General features: G+C 43.7%; 1 protein-coding gene across 4 annotated transcripts in view; it reads right to left on the bottom strand.

The window, feature by feature from the left end:
* Positions 1-20,758, bottom strand: part of BMPR1B (bone morphogenetic protein receptor type 1B) — a 403,289-nt gene that overhangs the window by 254,526 nt on the left and 128,005 nt on the right. For all 4 annotated transcript variants that reach the window (XM_050944053.1, XM_050944050.1, XM_050944051.1 and 1 more), the window contains exon 2: positions 17,890-17,970. The gene's annotated coding sequence lies outside the window, so the exon portion shown is untranslated. The remainder of the gene's footprint in view (positions 1-17,889; positions 17,971-20,758) is intronic.

The raw sequence follows: 20,758 nt of genomic DNA, 5'->3' as shown, positions 1-20,758 counted from the left end.
CCTATTGTAATCTAAAAGGTAGCAATCTGCAATGCATACCAAATAGGACGGATAGTTGATGCAGAATTCGATCTTTTTCACATCAGGGGAGGGGGAGACGGAGAGGAAGGGAAGAGGAAGAAAGAAGAGGAGAGGGACAGGGACTGGAGAATTGGAATCCAGTGTTAGCTATCAAGTATTCAACACTGAATATTATGGGCAATACTGTTGCTTTAAGCCACTACAACTGGCAGTGGGATGGGTCCACGGAGGATGGTCTCCACAGAGCTGTCCAGCAAAATTAATTCAGGAATGTGGCCTTCAGTGGCCCCTATATTTTTCTCTCTCTTTCTAGAGGGCACTACCATGTTTTTTTTTAAGCACAGCATGCCCTTTCTCCTTCACCTCTCTCAGTTAGTCAGCACAGCGGGGGTGGGGGGGCGAGATAAAGAGGGACCACAGGACCATGACTGTATCCTTGCCCCATATAGCCATCCCTTTGCTCTTTCGGGGAGTCTAGTACCATTGTCAGCACCAGGCTACCCCACCACTCCTTGCACCCTAGAAACATAAAGACCTGATCTATGCCTGGATGATGCACAGCTGCACCAGTATGGGGAGAAAGTACTTTTGTATCCTCTCTCTCCTCCCTCACTCCCCACTTTTTTGGCGGGTAGGGGAGGGGGGGAGAACCTATACAGGACTGGAAATAATCTACTGCTAAACTGTAACTATATGGCTCCTCATCTTTTGAGCCCCAAATGGAAGTGACCTGTAGAAAGCGGGGGGACATGACAACGGACTGTCTGGCTTTGCCCATAGAATTAAAATGCATTTCTAGGGAGCAATTTGGTTTCATGAATTTTTCTAATGACGTCTCGTTACCTCTCCCTCCCAAACCCCACACCCTGTTAGAAAAAAGTTATATGCATGTGTCATAACCTTAGTCCCAGATTTGGACCTTAGCGTCCAAAATATGGGGGTTAGCATGAAAACCTCCAAGCTTAGTTACCAGCTTGGACCTGGTACCTGCTGCCACCACCCAAAAAATTAGAGTGTTTTGGGGCACTCTGGTCCCCCTGAAAAACCTTCCCTGGGGACCCCAAGACCCAAATCCCTTGAGTCTCAAAAACAGAGGGAAATAATCCTTTTTCCCTTCCCCCCTCCAGGTGCTCCTGGAGAGATACACAGACACAAGCCCTGTGAATCCAAACAGAGTGACTCCCCCTCTCTGTTCCCAATCCTGGAAACAAAAAGTACTTTCCTATTCCCCCAGAGGGAATGCAAAATCAGGCTAGCAAATCCAACACACAGATCTCCCCTGATTTCTTCCTCCCACCAATTCCCTGGTGAGTACAGACTCAATTTTCCTGAAGTAAAGAAAAACTCCAACAGGTCTAAAAAGAAAGCTTTATATAAAAAAAAGAAAGAAAAATACATACAAATGGTCTCTCTGTATTAAGATGATACAATACAGGGTCAATTGCTTAAAAGAATATTGAATAAACAGCCTTATTCAAAAAGAATACAAATCAAAGCACTCCAGCACTTATATTCATGCAAATACCAAAGAAAAGAAACCATATAACTTACTATCTGATCTCTTTGTCCTTACACTTAGAAACAGAAGACTAGAAAGTAGAAACTGCTTCTCCAAAGCTCAGAGAAAGCAGGCAGGCAGACAAAAGACTCAGACACAAACATCCCTCCACCCAGAGTTGAAAAAAATCCGGTTTTTCTGATTGGTCCTCTGGTCAGGTGCTTCAGGTGAAAGAGACATTAACCCTTAGCTATCTGTTTATGACACGCCCCCCAAATTGCAGACAGTGGGGAAGCTCACTGGCGGCGATTTCCTTCTAGAACTTTAAAATAAACAGATTACTACAACACATGCACCTTTACATATACTACTAAGTATATAACTAACAGACTTCTACATTTTAAGAACACTTTTTAACTACTGAATTCTGGGAAACTCTCACGGGAGAGTGCATCAGCTACTTTGTTAGAAGCTCCTGTGATGTGTTGAATTTCAAAATCAAAATCTTGGAGAGCTAAACTCCAACGAAGAAGTTTCTTGTTGTTACCCTTGGCAGTATGAAGCCACTTTAGTGCAGCATGGTCAGTCTGTAGTTGGAACCGCCGTCCCCAAACATATGGGCGTAGCTTTTCCAGGGCGTACACAATGGCATAGCATTCCTTTTCACTGACTGACCAGTGACTTTCCCTCTCAGACAGTTTCTTGCTGAGAAACACGACAGGATGGAAGTTGTGATCTGTTGCTTTCTGCATGAGCACTGCTCCTATACCACACTCAGATGCATCCGTGGTTACTAGGAATGGCTTGTCAAAGTCCGGGGCCCTGAGCACAGGGTCAGACATGAGCGTTGCCTTAAGTTGGGTAAAGGCCTTTTGACACTCATCAGTCCACTTAACGGCATTTGGCTGGGTCTTTTTGGTCAGGTCGGTCAATGGGGCAGCGATTTGGCTGTAGTGTGGTACAAATCGCCTGTAGTAGCCGGCCAAGCCTAAGAAGGATTGGACCTGCTTTTTGGACCGTGGGACAGGCCACTTTTGGATAGCATCCACCTTGGCCTGTAGGGGTTTTATGGTCCCTCGACCCACCTGGTGCCCCAGGTAAGTCACTCTGTTTTGGCCTATTTGACACTTTTTTGCCTTAACGGTTAGTCCTGCCTGCCTGATGCGCTCAAAGACCTTTTCTAGGTGTAGTAGGTGTTCGGGCCAGGAGTCTGAAAAAATGGCCACATCATTGAGGTAGGCAACTGCAAATTCTCCCAGTCCAGCTAGTAGACCATCTACCAGCCTCTGGAAGGTGGCGGGTGCATTTCGAAGGCCGAAAGGAAGGACATTGAATTCATACACCCCCGCATGGGTGACGAATGCTGACCTCTCCTTGGCAGGTTCATCTAGCGGTACTTGCCAGTACCCCTTGGTTAAGTCTATTGTAGAGATGAACTGGGCACGTCCCAACTTCTCCAATAGCTCATCGGTACGTGGCATTGGATAGTTGTCCGGACGAGTTACAGCATTTAGCTTACGGTAGTCCACGCAAAAGCGTATTTCCCCATCTGGTTTGGGTACCAGAACCACTGGAGATGCCCATGCACTGGTAGATGAGCGGATTATACCCATCTGTAGCATGTTCTGGATCTCCCGTTCTATAGCAGCTTGGGCATGAGGAGACACCCGGTAGGGTGGGGTTCTGATTGGGTGAGCATTACCTGTATCAATGGAGTGGTATGCCCGTTCAGTCCGTCCTGGGGTGGCTGAGAACAATGGGGCGAAGCTAGTGCACAGCTCCTTGATTTGTCGCCGCTGCAGACGTTCCAGGGTGGTTGAGAGGTTCACCTCTTCCACGCCACCGTCTTTTTTCCCGTCGTAGTAGACACCGTCAGGCCACTCAGCATCATCGCCCTGGACTGTAAACTGACAAACCTGTAAGTCTCTGGAATAGAAAGGCTTGAGAGAATTAACATGGTACACTTTAGGCTTTAGTGAGGAATTGGGAAATGCTATGAGGTAGTTTACAGCTCCCAGGCGCTCTTGGACCGTGAATGGCCCTTCCCATGATGCTTCCATCTTATGGCCCTGTTGCGCCTTCAAGACCATAACCTGGTCTCCTACCTTGAAGGAACGTTTTCTGGCATGTCTGTCATACCAGGCCTTTTGCTCTTCCTGAGCATCCTTTAAGTTCTCTCTAGCAAGGGCTAAAGAGTGTCGGAGGGTGCTTTGTAGGTTGCTTACAAAGTCCAGAATGTTAGTTCCTGGAGAAGGCGTAAACCCCTCCCATTGCTGCTTCACCAACTGTAATGGCCCCTTAACCTCGTGACCATACACAAGTTCAAATGGTGAAAACCCTAAACTGGGATGTGGTACAGCCCTGTAGGCAAACAGCAACTGCTGCAACACTAGGTCCCAATTATTGGAGAATTCGTTGATGAATTTTCGTATCATGGCCCCCAAAGTTCCATTGAACCTTTCCACCAGGCCATTGGTTTGATGGTGGTACGGGGTGGCAACCAAGTGATTCACCCCATGAGTTTCCCACAGTTTTTCCATGGTCCCTGCCAGGAAATTAGACCCTGAATCTGTAAGGATGTCAGAGGGCCAACCTACCCTGGCAAAGATGTCTGTTAGGGCCAGGCACACAGTCTTAGCCCTGGTGTTGCCTAGAGCGACTGCTTCTGGCCATCGGGTAGCAAAGTCCACTAAAGTCAGTACGTACTGCTTTCCCCTGGGCGTCTTTTTTGGGAAAGGGCCCAGAATATCCACAGCTACTCGCTGAAATGGGACCTCAATTATGGGGAGTGGCTGGAGAGGGGCCTTGACCTGGTCTTGAGGCTTTCCCACTCTTTGGCATACCTTACAAGACCGGACATACTTGGCAACGTCCTTGCCCATCCCCTCCTAGTGGAAGGACTTCCCCAACCGGTCTTTGGTTCTGTTCACCCCAGCATGGCCACTGGGATGATCATGGGCTAAGCTTAAGAGCTTCCCCCGGTACTTAGTTGGAACCACCAACTGTTTTTGCGGCTGCCATTCTTCCCGGTGTCCACCAGAAAGAATTTCCTTGTATAAAAGTCCTTGGTCAATAACAAACCGGGATCGATTAGAAGAGCTGAGAGGCGGTGGGGTGCTCCGTGCCGCCGCCCACGCTTTCTGAAGGCTGTCATCTGCTTCCTGCTCAGTCTGGAAATGTTCCCTTGAGGCTGGGGTCACCAGTTCTTCCTCAGACTGTGGACTTGGGCTTGGTCCCTCTGGAAGCAATGTAGGTGATGGGGTTGTTTCCGTTGCTGGTGAACCGCTCTCCGCTGGTGCACCTGAGGTTACTTCAGGCTCTGGCTGAGCCTTTTGGGTATGGCTGTCTGTTGCTTCTGCCAGTTTTGGCTCGCTGGCGCCCTCTGGCGTTGAGTTTGAAGCTGGGGTTGCAATTGCTGGTGCTGGTTGCTGTTCCAGTTCCGGGCCTGGGACTGGAGATGCTGTGGCTGTTTCAGTGGTAGGCATGGAATCCGGGTCCACTACCTCTGTCTGGGTCTCTGGTAACACAGACGGGGCCTCTGTGGACGGCTCAGGAACAGGAATGGGTCTGGAAGCTTGCCTGGTTTGGCTACGTGTAACCATTCCCACTCTCTTGGCCTGCCTCACCTGGTTGGCCAAGTCTTCCCCCAGTAGCATGGGGATAGGATAATTGTCATAGACTGCAAAAGTCCACATTCCTGACCAGCCTTTGTACTGGACAGGCAGTTGAGCTGTAGGCAAGTCTACAGCTTGTGACATGAAGGGGTAAATTGTAACTTTGGCCTTTGGGTTGATGAATTTGGGGTCAACGAAGGATTGGTGGATAGCTGACACTTGTGCCCCCGTGTCTCTCCACGCAGTAACCTTCTTTCCACCCACTCTCAAATTTTCCCTTCGCTCCAAGGGTATTTGAGAGGCATCCGGGCCTGGGGATCTTTGGGGTGACGGTGGTGTAATGAATTGCACTCGCATGGTGTTCTTGGGACAGTTGGCCTTGATATGTCCCAGTTCATTACACTTAAAGCATCTTCCATCTGATGGGTCACTGGGCCGAGGTGAGTTACTGGAGACTGGTGAGGTGGAAGGGTAGGGTGTCTGTGGCTTTACTTGGGTGGTATGTGGGGTCTTTGGCTGTCCTCGGTTGTAGGGTTTATGGTCTGTGTGCCCCCTGGGGTAATCGTTCCCCTTGACAGTAGCTTTCTTGCTTTCTGCCAGTTCCATCCATTTGGCTCCAATCTCCCCCGCCTCAGCGAGATCTTTGGGTTTTCCATCTTGTATGTACCGTGTGATGTCTTCAGGAACACCATCCAAGAACTGCTCCATTTGTATGAGGAGGTGCAGTTCTTCCAACATTTGAACGTTGTTTCCTGTTATCCAGGCCTCATAGTTTTTTGCAATGTAGTAGGCGTGTTTGGGAAATGACACCTCTGGTTTCCACTTTTGGGTTCTGAAGCGCCGACGGGCATGATCTGGGGTTATCCCCATTCTGTATCTGGCCTTGGTTTGAAAAAGTTTATAGTCATTCATTTGCTGCTTAGGCATTTCAGCTGCCACCTCTGCTAAAGGTCCACTGAGCTGTGACCTTAATTCTACCATGTACTGGTCTTCGGGGATGTTGTACCCAAGACAGGCTCTTTCAAAATTTTCCAAGAAGGCCTCGGTGTCATCACCTGCCTTGTAGGTGGGAAATTTCCTGTGCTGTGGAGCAATAATTGGCGCCGGGTTGTTAGGGTTGGCTGGCACATGCAGCCCAGCTTTTGCCAAGTCCAGTTCATGTTTTCTCTGTTTTTCCTTCTCTTCATTCTCTTTTTGTTGTTTTTCCATTTCTTTTTGTTGTTTTTTCATTTCTCGGTGGTGGGCCGCCTCTTCTTCTTCTTGCTTCCTTCTGTGGGCCAACTCTTCTTCTGCTTGTTTCCTTCGGTAGGCCACCTCTTCTTCTTCTAGTTTTCTTTTGTGTGCTGCCTCTTTGGCTGCCTGTTCTCTTTGGAAGGCTGCCAGTTTGATGCTTTCTTCCTTTTCTTTCATCTCCATCTCTTTTTGTTTTATTTCCAGTTGTCGCCTGTGTTCAGCTTCTCTGAATTGCTCCTCGGCCTCAATTTTTGCCTTAGAAGTCATGATTCCTGTTTTCTTGTGTTGGGGTGCCCTCCGGTGTTTATCTTCTGAACTGCAGGTTCTCTGTTGCCTCCTGAAGTCTGCCTAGCAATAGTGCCTTTAGCTAATCTTCAATGTTAAGTAAACCTGAAAAACCACTTTATTTGCATGCATATAGTGCTGGTACTTGCCTCCTAATGGGAGGGCTATTGTGTGACAAAAGACCCTTAACAGTCTCTTAATGGCTTCTCGCTTAACATGCAAGCCACAAACTGCCAGAGAGAGCAGAAAAAAAAAATTTCTTTGGTTCCCTTTTTAAAACCAAACTGTTTCTCTCTGCTAAAAAGCCCTTAGCAGAGAAAAGAAAAATATAATATTCCTACTGGCTTCTGGATTCTGTCTATCCTCCCACCACTGCTACATTGTCATAACCTTAGTCCCAGATTTGGACCTTAGCGTCCAAAATATGGGGGTTAGCATGAAAACCTCCAAGCTTAGTTACCAGCTTGGTGGTGCTGCCACCACCCAAAAAATTAGAGTGTTTTGGGGCACTCTGGTCCCCCTGAAAAACCTTCCCTGGGGACCCCAAGACCCAAATCCCTTGAGTCTCAAAAACAGAGGGAAATAATCCTTTTTCCCTTCCCCCCTCCAGGTGCTCCTGGAGAGATACACAGACACAAGCCCTGTGAATCCAAACAGAGTGACTCCCCCTCTCTGTTCCCAATCCTGGAAACAAAAAGTACTTTCCTATTCCCCCAGAGGGAATGCAAAATCAGGCTAGCAAATCCAACACACAGATCTCCCCTGATTTCTTCCCCCCACCAATTCCCTGGTGAGTACAGACTCAATTTCCCTGAAGTAAAGAAAAACTCCAACAGGTCTAAAAAGAAAGCTTTATATAAAAAAAAGAAAGAAAAATACATACAAATGGTCTCTCTGTATTAAGATGATACAATACAGGGTCAATTGCTTAAAAGAATATTGAATAAACAGCCTTATTCAAAAAGAATACAAATCAAAGCACTCCAGCACTTATATTCATGCAAATACCAAAGAAAAGAAACCATATAACTTACTATCTGATCTCTTTGTCCTTACACTTAGAAACAGAAGACTAGAAAGTAGAAACTGCTTCTCCAAAGCTCAGAGAAAGCAGGCAGGCAGACAAAAGACTCAGACACAAACTTCCCTCCACCCAGAGTTGAAAAAAATCCGGTTTTTCTGATTGGTCCTCTGGTCAGGTGCTTCAGGTGAAAGAGACATTAACCCTTAGCTATCTGTTTATGACAGCATGCCAGCCTAAATAATATTCCTGCATTTAGGGAAGAAATGTGTCAACACATTAGCTTAAGGAGATCCTTGTTAATTCCCATCATGAAACTTCTGAAAGAGAAACCTAACTTGTTGCAAAATGGTTCCAAGCAGCATGAGTTTGCAGTGTAATCGTTTCCCATTGGCATATTTAAGCTCAGACTGTTGGTTTGTCTTTTCAAAACAGTATTGGAAAATTATGTAATCAGAAAGCACGGTCATGGTTCATAGCACACACTGCCTCCTGGGGCACAGGGAAAGCTTCCATTTGCTCACAAAAAATGGCCAGTGAAAGGTACTTGTGGGGAGGCAAGTACCATCTAGTACAAGCCTAGAGCAGTACTTTCTTTGGTATTTATATGGCCCCTGGTATTGTGTTATCTGAGAACCTCAAAATCTTAAATGTATTTATTTGTACAACACCACTCTGAGATAGTATTTGCCTATTATCCCCATTTTACAGATGGGGAAGCGAGGCCTCAAGAGACTTAGTGACTTGCCAAAAGTCACATGGGAAGTCTTGCGGTGGAGCTGGGAATTGAACCTAAGTCATATTCCCTTCACATTTGCACTCTGTGGAGCAAAAAATGCCCACAAATGTCTGGGTGTTATAGCGAGGTGGTTACCCCACTCCTGCCCTGAAGGGCTTAAAACAGCCCTGTGAGAGGGCTGTGGCAGGGAAAGCCACTACTAGGCTGATTGGGGAAGCAGCCGCAGCTGGGCCACGCCCCAATCAGGCCTCAGCTGGCCCTATATAAGAGGCTGGGAGCCAGGAGCTCAACAGTCTCTCTCTGCGTTCAGAGAGAGAAGGGCCTGGCTGCAGGGAGGTTAACCAGGTATCTGAAGTGGAGTAGGGCTGGAAAAGGACAAGAGAGCCGGGGAGCTCCGGCCTAGGGAAGCCCCAGGCTGCAGGCCTGGTAAGGCCTATTAGGTACTGGCTTGCAGGGGCAGCCCACAGGTAGCCAGAAGCAGCAGATCCAAACCCCTTTGCCTGTGACGAGTGGCTTATGCTGCAGTCTGCCCCAGTGAACAGGGGCTAGATGGAGACTGGGCGGTAGCCAAGACTGAGGCGAAGTGGGGATAGTGGGTGGGGGTTCTCCTGGGAGGGGGAGACCCAGAACTGTGAGGGGTTACTGCCAGGGGGCAGCACCTCAGACAACAAGGCACCGGGTCTGGGAGGGACACGGGAGCCAAGCGGTAGCGTGACACCAGCCTGCAGAGGGCACTCTGTCATAAACAGATAGTTAAGGGTTAATGTCTCTTTTACCTGTAAAGGGTTAACAAACAGGGAACCAAACACATGACCAGGGGACCAATCAGGAGACAAGATACTTTCAAATCTCGGTGGAGGGAAGCCTTTGTTTGTGTTTTTTGGGTTTTGCTTTGTTCTCTCTGGGTCCTGGAAGGGACTAGACAGGCAACCAGTTTTTTTGCCAATCTCCCTGCTACAGTCTTTATAGTGAGTAATTTAGTAAGAAAGGCGGTTATAGTCTTTTGATTGTTTCTGTATTTGCAAATGTGTGGTTTGCTGGAAGTATTTTAAATTATATTTTGCTGGGGGGGAGGCTTCTTTCTAGTTTCTATAAGCTGACAGACCCTGTAACTTTTTACCATCTAAATTGCAGAGAGAAACTTTTACCTTTTTTCTTTCTTTTTATTAAAAGCTTTGCTTTAAGACTTGTCTGATTTTTTTCTCCTAGTTAAGGCTCAAAGGAACTGAGTCTGTGTACACCAGGGAATTGGTGGGGAGAAGGGAAAGAGAGCACGGGATAGAAGGGAAAAGTGAATTTCCTCTTTGTTTTAGATTCTCGGAGTTTGAATCTGGATTGCCTCTGGGTGAAGGGAAAAGAGGAGGGGGGAACGTATCATTCCTCTCTGTGTGGTGATTCAAGGAGTTTGAATCACGGTGATCTCCTAGTGTACCCAGGGTGGAAAGGAGCTGGGAGGAAGAAAGGAGGGGGGAGGGAAATGGTTTATTCCCCTTTGTTGTGAGACTCAAGGAATTTGGATCTTGGGGTCCCCAGGGAAGGTTTTGGGGGAGACCAAAGTTTATCAGGCACTCTACTCTAAGTCCTGATTGGTGGCAGCACTACAGGATCTAAGCTGGTAATTAAGCTTAGGGGAATTCATGCTAGTACCCATATTTTGGACGCTAAGGTTCAGAATTGGGAATTATACTATGACATGCTCCAACGGCTGGAGAGCTAATTCCCGGAGAGGACCAGTAGGAGGCGCCGCAGGGGTGAGTCCTGCATGTTTACAGTGTTCATTCATTGCCAGGCACAGATGGGCCCAGAATGCTTCTCCTCTAAATACTAAATCAGTTATTTGTAAACACACTTTTTTTAAAGTTCTCATTAATTAATTTTCATTGTATTACATCAGCATCATGTTGCTGCAAGATTCTAAAATCTCAGTGACTAACCTAAGGATCAACTAGAGGATAAAATGGAAGAAACGAGGTTAAATTAATTCTGAACTACAGTTTAAAAAAACCTACTTATTTCCATTAATTTGATATCCACCTACATTTTACATAGGTACTTTCTAGAGTTAGGAAACCACACAGCTTTGCAGAAACATGGGATCCTTAGCTATTCCAGACCCAAGCAGAGGTTCCCAATCATGCCAAGGTGCACAACAGTTGTGAGGTGGACCACTGTCCACTAGGAAACAGCATGAGACTACCAGAACCATTTTCATTGGTAATTTCTCAAAATTGCTTAACTCAACTTTATTTCAAACGCATAAGTTACTCCCCACCCTAGATAGAATAACTCACTTTTCATCACCTCCTTTGATCTGGAATCAACCAGGTGACTAGATAGTAACATACTGAGTATCTGCTATGGTAAATGGACCATGGGAAAACAACAGTACTCAAGAACATAAGAGTGACTTGGGAAAATACGCAGATGATTTTGTTTGTTTGATTAAAGAAATATTTTGGAAGCTTCTGACAAATATATGGAAGTCATTTACCTGTAATGGGAGGGTCTTCAAGAGGGATGGTCCCTATCTATATTCCCCTGTTGGGGTCCATGGGATTTGTATGTATGGTGCCCTGAAATCATGTGAGAGTCTCACTGGCCTCTTCCGCAAGGCAACAACAACCGATTCCCCCAGTGTATACAAAGGAGGAAGACATCGAGCCAGATCCACTGTTACTGGCGGTACTGACAGGTGTATATCATCGTCCTCATCTGATGGAGCAATCGCCCGATCCCTTCATGATGACCACAGGCAACACAAAGAACTTTTGCAGAGGGTGGTAACTGAACTTCAGATCCCACTTCAGGAAGTTTATGACACACAGTAAAAGCTCTTTGATAACCTACAGCCAACTGAACCCATGGGGTAGCTCACCCAGTAAATGAGGCAATCATGGAACCAGCCAGAGTGGTATGGCACACACCTATATCATGCAGCTCCCTGAAGAGCTGAGAGACAATACTTTCTCCCTATAAAAGGGGCAGAATTTTCTATGAGCACTTGATTGGGCCCTCAGCTATCAGCACTTCCTCATCACTCCAACCTGAGCTCCAGGGAGAGCACTGAGCAAGGCGTCACCTCTCCACCTGCTGGATACCATATTCTGATATAGGCTATTGTAGGAATAAATTCTGTGTGTCTATAGTACGGCACATAAAAACTATAACTCTTTGCCAAGAGCTATGTGAAATTACATATATTCTTCGAAATATTAAAAAAATTGTATATTTCTTATGCCAGTATTAGAAGAGGTGAAACTCTCATGGAGCTAAACTGTGATAAAAATGGTGCAACAGAGTGATCAAGCAGTCCACGTTCTCCTGTTACATGATTCCCCCAACCACATGGAGAGGCAGAATGGAGATTATTCTTTCCAACTGGGTTGCTGAATCTGCAATTCTGTTTTACAACCATGAGAGCCCCATCCCACACTTTTCTTGTGTGAACGCCAAAAGTCACACAGAAATAAAGGAAGTAAGTTTCCGTGGATTGGGCTAGAGAGCTTTAAGGGACTGGCTATCTACAGAAGATCTGAACAACAACATTGCAAAAACCACAGTAAAATACTTCAAGTGACTTGCTATCTGTGACAAAAGTCTGACAACAATATTGTTTTCATCTTCTTAAATCATGCACAGTTTAGTTTAGGAGGGAGACGAGGGAACAGGACCAGCCTTTAGTCAAAATGCGACAACAGACTCTGCAGTTCTGTAAGTTATCCCCTACTGCATTATGAAATGCTTCAAACATAGGGACCTGTTTCATTACTGGCTTGTTAACAGCTCCACAGCTCTGAGTTTGGCTGCATTCACTTTGTTTTGCATCAAGCTGGCCTATCGCCGTCATTTGTGAAATGCTGCTATAGTTTGTAACCTAAAACACAGAAAAATAAAGTACACAGCAGCTGTTCATATTTTCAAGGAAGTCTGTGTTAATGATGTCATGGAAACAGGCTGGAATCTAGTAAAACGTGTCAGACAGGCAGGCCATTCAAGCCCTTTAAACAATATGTGTACACATGTTGCGCCATGTACATTACATTGCGGTATAAAAAGGCAAAGATTGGAGAGCATTATAATATTATTGAGGATAGGCAATTAGGGTCTTTTCATAAATTTACTTTAATAAACTCAGTTTACTACTGGAACTACCCAATAAACAACATACAAAAATTACAGTAATAGCTCCATATCGAGCAAGCCCAATTTGACCCATCAAACAGTTTAAAACTATTTTTAAGCCACTAGCTAGCTGGGACTATAAGGGAATTCAGAACATCTCCCCAAACAGATTCTGTACATAGAAGTAAAAGTAAGAAATTAAACACAAAGCATCAACTTGTACATTCTTTAAGAGATAAGAAGGGTGGTGGCTCAAATTCTGCCTTTACACATATCAGTGCAGCTCTCACTGCAGTTAATGGGAGCCCAACATGTGCATCCAATTTGACCCATTCTTGGCAATCAGACTTTCTGCAACCACATGTGCTCGGCTAGTCTATCTCTTGCAGCAGCCTGTTTGTACAATACTTTCTGAGCTCAAGCAGTTACATGGACTCGTACAGGGTTTGCTCACCCCCTACTCATCATCTAAGAGAGGAGCATTAAAGAGGGGAGGATCTGCAGTGGGATATGGAGTTGTCAGAGGCAAACAGGAGATACTGCCCATGTTCTACAGTCATTTGGAAGCCTACAGTAGTATTTATTTTGTTCTTATAATGGTCCTTACAGATTTTCTTCTGCTGGGGATCTGAAGATGTTTACATGACATTAATGTGGTGCTAGGCAGGATAACTGGGCTTTTCTGATAAGATGAGATCTTCTGTTTCTAAATTTACTGAGAGAATTTAAACATTCAGGCTGATTCTTTGGCATATTCAGCAGCTGGATAAGTAAAACAAGGCCAGACCTGTTTAATGCTTGTAGCCACAACATAAATACATAGACCTAAAGGAACCACATTCTGCTATGTATGGGCTCAAGATACACAGGATACGTATCTTGGAATACACTCAGTAGCTGGAATATAAAATGAATTAAAATGTGATATAAATGAGGGATGAGCTCAAACATAAATCCTATACCCGACATCCTTAAATTTTTTGTTGTTGTTGGGGAAGGAAGGTCAAGAACCGAAACCTGGAACCAGATCTCAATTCCTGACTGGCCCAAATTTCTATAACAGGCTGAGCCAAAACCTCAAATCCAAACTCCCTTTCAACTTTGGGGGATTCAAACGCAGATACAAATTCTGGAACACAGACTCCTCTCTAGTGGGGAAAAAAAAACCCTCACACAAACAAAGACACACAAAAACCAGGCAAATGTTCTAAATGGCTTGTTGGGATTCTTCCAATCCCAGTTATGATACTTGGAAAGTAAGTCTGAGCCAGCTGCTGTAAAGCATCTCTTCACAGTGCTATGTTGTCTGCAACTGCAATCAGCAGCCACAGTTTACACAGACACCTACCGGACTAGTGAGGGGTTACTCATATGTCTGAGTGTTTGCAAAACTGAACCCCAAATGAGGGAAGTCTTCAAAGAATGCAAAATTTTTGATACTACTGGTTATGATTTACGCTTTTGTAATACAGATTAGTTTAGAAATGGCCAGATACAATTGTGTAATTATGGAATAACTTCATTGACTTCAAAGGAATTAACTAAATTTTACACCAGTATACATGAGATTGAAATTGGCCCTTTGATTTATAGACAAGCACATTTATATCTTATGTAATTTGTACAATATGATGGAAAAGATGTTCAAGAACAGTAACTCAACAAAAATGTCTCAATAATGCTACCTAGCTGAGTAACACAAGCCTGCTGAGTGACACTTTGCATTTATTTGGGTGGCAGTTTTCCTAACCTGTCTGTCAATGAATTGGCTTGTTACTACCATTCTACTTTTACGATTCTTGCTGAGTTCTTCCCTGTTCTCTTATAGGACTTCATGTAGATCATGCTATGTGCACTAAAACATTGCATAATCAAATACCCGATGAACCGCATTCAAAGGAACTGCATTACATCATGGCTCCTCCAAGCATTTGATATATAATCTGTGTGTTGCAAACATTGCAGAATACAGTTCAAGCTCTGGGTGGAAGGGAAGAATGTGTAAATATGGTGGAGGAATGAGTGGGCAAGACCAAACAGCTATGGCTCTGCTCAGAGCTTCCTACTTATCCTTTAGTGACATCTTACATCTAGCTCACCATCACGGAGACTATAAATCTAATAAATATTAAGGGCCTGATTCTGCAAATCAAAGTGAACATAAACCCAGCAGAAACAGCCCTTGTAGGATGTCTCTTGCATAGGGGGAGCCCAGGTTTGCTGAGCCAATATAAGAGCAGCTATACTGAAATCACATTTGCTACCAGTACAATGATTACAGCCGTTACATTTCTACACTCCAGCAGGCCATGGGTAGCCAGCATAACAGAACTACCAGAGGACTGGACCAGCGCCCATCAGCTCTGAGATAGGGCTTAAAGGTTGCTTAAAGACAACTTTGCACCCACTGAACTAAACCAGCTGCACACAAACTAGGTGCCAGGGTCTGGCCCCATATATCTATACCAGGCAATCTGCAAGGGAAATATAAAACTCTTTCCTAATTAATAAAATATATAATGACTTAGACCCTGATCATACAAATACTACTGATAGCTAAAAGTGGGAACTGGAGCTACTATCACTTTGCTTGAGAAAATTTAACCCTTTAATGGATCTCACTTTTACTTGACAGTCAGCTTGCTCCTTATGGTCTCAATCCTGCTCCCGTACTGATGTTGATGGCAAAACTCCCATTGACCTCAATGGTGCAGGATCAGACCCCTTTTCCCTTAAGTTCACAGACCTAATAGGCTAGACTACATTGGTATGGGTATATCCCGGGGAGACTGGAGACTTATGTTGGTAGGGTGGCTCTTGCAATGCTTGTGGATGGAAAACGACCAAGGGAGAGGATATAAATAGACCTCAGAGAGCTCAAGCTACATAACGCCTGGCAAATAATCATGAGTTTTGGAAGAAGACTATAAAAGTGGCAAGAAAGATGACAATACTTCGTAGCTCTGATCCTGCAATCAGCACCATGCCGGCAAACCCATGTGCCCATTTAGCGTTTACTGTAGGACTGGGACCAGTAATACCACTTTGTAATATCCTAATAGAGTTGCTTTCCTTTATTAATATTTATACACTTCAAATACTTGTAGACTGTTAACATGATTGTTCCTTGAGTAAACAAACTGTAAAAAAAAAATTAACTAATACAAAAGCTACATAAAAATAAATGCTTCTTTAGATTAAAAACAGAGCTGTAAATCTGAGGAAGTTTCCTCCTAAGTATTTCATGGTAAGTCAAATTTCAAAAAAATCTACTATTTGTGCTGTGTGAATTTCAGAGATACCACTATATTGCTTATTGTCCGGTGACCACTCCCTTTCTCTTCCTCATTTGTTACTCATTCTGTGCACATAGGTGTCAGATGGGTCCCTTCATACATTACATTTGGCAACAACAATGATGCTAATACACTGACAGAGAGAAAGCTAGGAACGAGTAATATAGCCAAGTTGCCTGTCACATTACCAGAACCCAGCAAAACACAGTGGGACTCATTCTCCAGTGTCTGCAACTTGTGTATTCATTTACACCTATGTAAAATGCTACCCAATCAGAACTCTCCACCCAAATTGGTAATAACATTTAACACTCACTTGGTGCAGATGTAAATGAATATATAAAGAGGAAAGCAGTAGAGAACCAGGCCCAACATTTGCTATCAGTTTTGTGGCATCCAGGACTGTCTATAAGTAGAAAACTTTTCAAATGAGTTTGGGTTCTTAAGCTGCAGATTCAAAATCAACAGCATTTTAATTTGTTTTATAGTTTATGTCAAAATGAAATATTTCAAAACTTTGCCTTTAGAAGGTGTGAAACTCGGGGGGGCGGGGAGTTTTCCTAGCAGAGATGTAAAGATAATGAAATTTGGAAACAGAAGAGAAAATAAATTACTATTTTAATGATCTCAAAAATGTCTTTTACATTAGATTTCTATACGAACAGTGTGTAAAGCTGAAAAGCATTCTCTTAAAACAACGCTGTCTGTACATATTTTATTTACTTACAATCTAAGATTCTCAACACAGGAACTGCCCTACGTCTTCAAACAGTTTCAAGCACTGCATCGACATTTAAATAACAACATGCCTATTTTTATAAGAGAATGTTACAGTTTTATTTTAAACTTAATAGACATCCAATTTTTCCTTTTCAAAACCTGGGCCTAGGTAACAAAGCACCAGAGTCCTATAAACTTTCTAACACCAAACGCAAATTAAGCAGTGAAATTGCTCTAGGAATAGTTCCAAGAATGTAAGAATCTCAACATAATTTCTATATCTTAAGACTTTGACTTTTCATCACACTCAAATAACATAAAATATCATACTGTCAAGAATTATTACTTCACTATGGAAGATTTTCAGTTATTTCTCTAGTTTCAAGAAACTCATGGCCCTTTGCATGTAGATCTCATATTAGATGACAGAGGTTCCATTGATAGAGTAGCTCAGAAACTGCTGATTTGCCTGAGATGCTAGACCCTAGGGTTCATATCTCATAAACTATTACAGCACATACTGTAAACTATTGTGAAATATGTCACTGCACATGCTGTTTGCTATGGAAGTGTATGCTAGTAATCGGTATTGTGCCTGTCTGCACAGAAAAACGTCAGTATTGCTGGTGAAAAAAAATCAGACTCAGTTTTACTTTCTGTGCCAGCTGTCATCACAAGAGTTTATAACAGCACCAACACACCAAAAAGCTCAGAATCCTTCCTCCTTTGCACAACTCAGGGTTTTAACTGTTTAAACAAAGAACTGCTGTTTTTTCCAGTACAGAGCTACTGCCTGTTTAACTCATGGGAAAGATCAAAGAATGACAACCTAGTTCTGTACAAATGCTATTATTCAGCAATACCCCCAAAGGGAAGGAAGAATGTTTCCTGAACACAAATTGTAGATCCACCAATTCTTGTCTGAAAATCTAAAATGGGCAAAGATAGCCAGATTAAGTCAAGCCTGGTGCTACTGGTGCTCTCTGTGCTAACTGCAGAGCCACTGATAGTTACTGAGTACTGATATTTACACTTTGAAGATTTAAAAGTGTAACTTCTCAGTTGGTTCCTGTTATTATATCTGAACGCAACATCCTACCCTTCATGTTTTGGGTGGCAGCCCACATATACGAATAGAAACCACCTTTCCCCAATCAAAATACATTTTCATTCCATTACAAAGTGGCATATTTTCAATTATTCTTCTTTAGTTTTTCTTACTACAGCTCATGAATTCCCATTCTTCTTCTGTGTCTGCTTCATGCTAGTGCTTAATAATAATAGTTATGTCCCTAATATAAACGAAATGACTGATTTAATTAAATGGATATAGCCCTTACCTGCAGAATTCCCAAAGTTCAAGAAATCTTCTTGCCACGTCTGTGCTTTAAACAAAACAAGAGCAATCCCCGCTGGGTGACCTACAATAGAGCAGAAAGATATATCAAGACAACATAATATGGTACATTTAACATCAGCATCAAATCACACTTTAATGAGAAAATTAACAGTTAAACTTTCAGCCATTATCTTGCCGTAGCATGCCTTTTATGGATACTTGTGCCAAACAGTAAATGTTTGGCAGGAATCACGCAACATGAAATGCACATATTAATAAGAGGTACCTTTCCCCTCCTTCAACATATACGCTCAGACACGGAGATGTTTTGATTGCCCTTCATTCTCTACTTGTACGGCTCATGTTGCAGTTATATAAATTAAACAATTAAACTCATGCTGACACTAAACCATAGCATTTTTACAACTAAACAACACAGTCAATAAAACTAGTCACCTGAGTAAGAACTGTGGAATTGAGAGCAAAAGCATTTGAAGTTGCTGTCAACTTTTGAGTCTTGCAGGAAAAATAAAAAATCCTTCTTGCTTTAAACTTTTATCTGATTTACATTTTACTGAACGCTGAAACCTAAATATTACGTGACTGAAGCCTAAATATTTCACAATCTGAAACACAGCAAAACAAAATAATATTAGTGTCAAATTTATTAATACACAAAAGCTAATAATAACACTGCAATCAACAGACTTTCAAATTCAAGTACCAGGTAGTGATTTAACTATGCAATCCCCTATTAAGATTGGAAGCTGTGAGTTTAATCCTTCACTTGTCATGCTGGACATATTCCTAGGTGTTTCAGCCAGTTTCCTTGACTGCTATTTAAAATATATATTTAGTGCTGCTCTTGTATAAAATAAATTTTGATAGATGTTCAATGATAATTTACCATTACTTAATGGACATTTTAGCTGACTTGATTATTACGGAGTCATGAGAGACTTGACTGAGACTCTTACATTGTGATGATGGTTTTGTTTTAGTACTGCTCTTACCAGACAAGCGGGATCACCAATTCTGCTCCATTTTTTCTTTAAACGTGCATGTTCCAAACACAAGAAAGTAGCACACACAATACTTAGGGCCTAATGATACCTTGTAGCAGGGTGGTTACCCCACTCCTGCCCTGAAGGGCTTAAAACAGCCCTGGGGGAAGGTTGTGGCTGGGAGCTGCTAAGCTGGGCCACAGCTGGCCTGTATAAAGAGGTTGGGAGCCAGGAGCTCAGCAGTCTCCCTCTGCCTGTAGAGGGAGAGGGGCTTGGCTGCAGGGAGCTAGAGACAGGGTACCTGAGTGGAGCAGGGCTCGGGAAAGGCAGAGGAGCTGGGGAGCTCCAGCCTGGAAAGCCCCAGGCTGTGGCCTAGCAGAAGACCAACAGGTACTGGGGGTTGCAGAGGGCAGCCCAGGGGTAGGCAAAAGCAGCAGGTCCAAACCCAACCTTGCCAGTGATGAGTAGGCTGATACTGCAGTTTGCCCCTGGGTGTGGGGGCTAGACAATGATTGGCAGTAGCCTTATACTGCGGTGAAATGGGGATAGTGGGTGGGGGGTTTCCCAGGGAGGGAAGACCTGAGAGAAAGGGGTTACTGCCAGGGGGCAGCACCCCAGACAACAGGGCACTGGGTCCAGAAGACAGGCAGATCACTGGCCTGCAGAGGGCGCTCTGGAGCTGGAACGAGCTAATTTCCAGAAGTCACCAGCAGGAGGTGCCACAGGAGTGAGTCCACACCTCTATATACCTGCTCTGGAGTGGTGGGAGAGAAACCCGAGAGCCCAGTTCCACACCTAATAAACCCACACTAGATGCATCTACAATGAGGCCTCTTACACCATCAGAGAGCTCAGTTCTTCCACCTATTAGGGTTGAGTAGAAGCTTAGAGCTTGATCCTGTAAACACTTCTTCATGTGCCCAACTTTAGCCATGTAAGTAGTCCCATTGAAGAAATCATGTGAGAGTGTTTGCAGAATAAAGGCCTTAGTCTGTAAGTAGTCCCCTGAAGATTCATTCGATAATTAAACAATAAGCTAGTAACAATTTTAATGATAGTGAGGCTAGTGTCCCACTGTAATACAGGTGAAATCAATGAGGTATTTATGGGAGTACACATCTACTCAAGGGAGAGAGTGGAACAACTGGGCCCAGAGTATGAGGGCTCGAAGAGGGCAGGAGCTGCTTGAAGCACAACATATTTACTTCCTACTTGGGAGAGGGGGTTGGAGGACAGATGGGGTAATCAAAGTGGCTTTCAACAATAAGATCCAAAACCAAATTAATTAAAAAATGTAGATGCAAAATTTAAAAAGTTTCAGTTATAACAAAATATGGCAGCAGACAACCTATATGGGGTTCAAAGTGAGTGATGATCTAACACTGCCCCATGAGTCAGGAAGAAGTATAGATGTAACTGCAATACAAATGTCAAAGAAAAGAGTCATCTGTCTAAGATGACACTTCTTTCCTGCAGTATGGTTGTATGTTAGGTGAAGCACAATTTTAATGGCTTATCTCAGTGCAGAGCAGCAATCACAATGGAAGGTCAAAGTTAATAGTCCACCATTTCTTTTCTCCAAGACCCACAATTTTTGTTGGCCTGTTGAGTGTCTAGTAGTGGTATGACTACAATCAGTGATGAAAGTGTCCTATTTGCAGATAGAGGGCTGCTAAACGCCTAAAACAAATTCAACTCTTATTCAAGAAAGTAATATTTACAATACAGTAACATAAGAACAAAGCAGTCAATATTGATTTCTGAAGATGAATCTTTACAACAGGGGTGGGCAAACTTTGTGGTCCAAGGGCCACATCTGGGTATGGAAATTGTATGATGGGTAATGAATGCTCATGAAACTGGGGG

The sequence above is a fragment of the Gopherus flavomarginatus genome, chromosome 3, assembly GCF_025201925.1.
Source record: "Gopherus flavomarginatus isolate rGopFla2 chromosome 3, rGopFla2.mat.asm, whole genome shotgun sequence".
In the NCBI taxonomy this organism is placed as follows: domain Eukaryota; kingdom Metazoa; phylum Chordata; order Testudines; family Testudinidae; genus Gopherus; species Gopherus flavomarginatus.
This window is presented reverse-complemented; position numbering and strand designations above follow the sequence as displayed.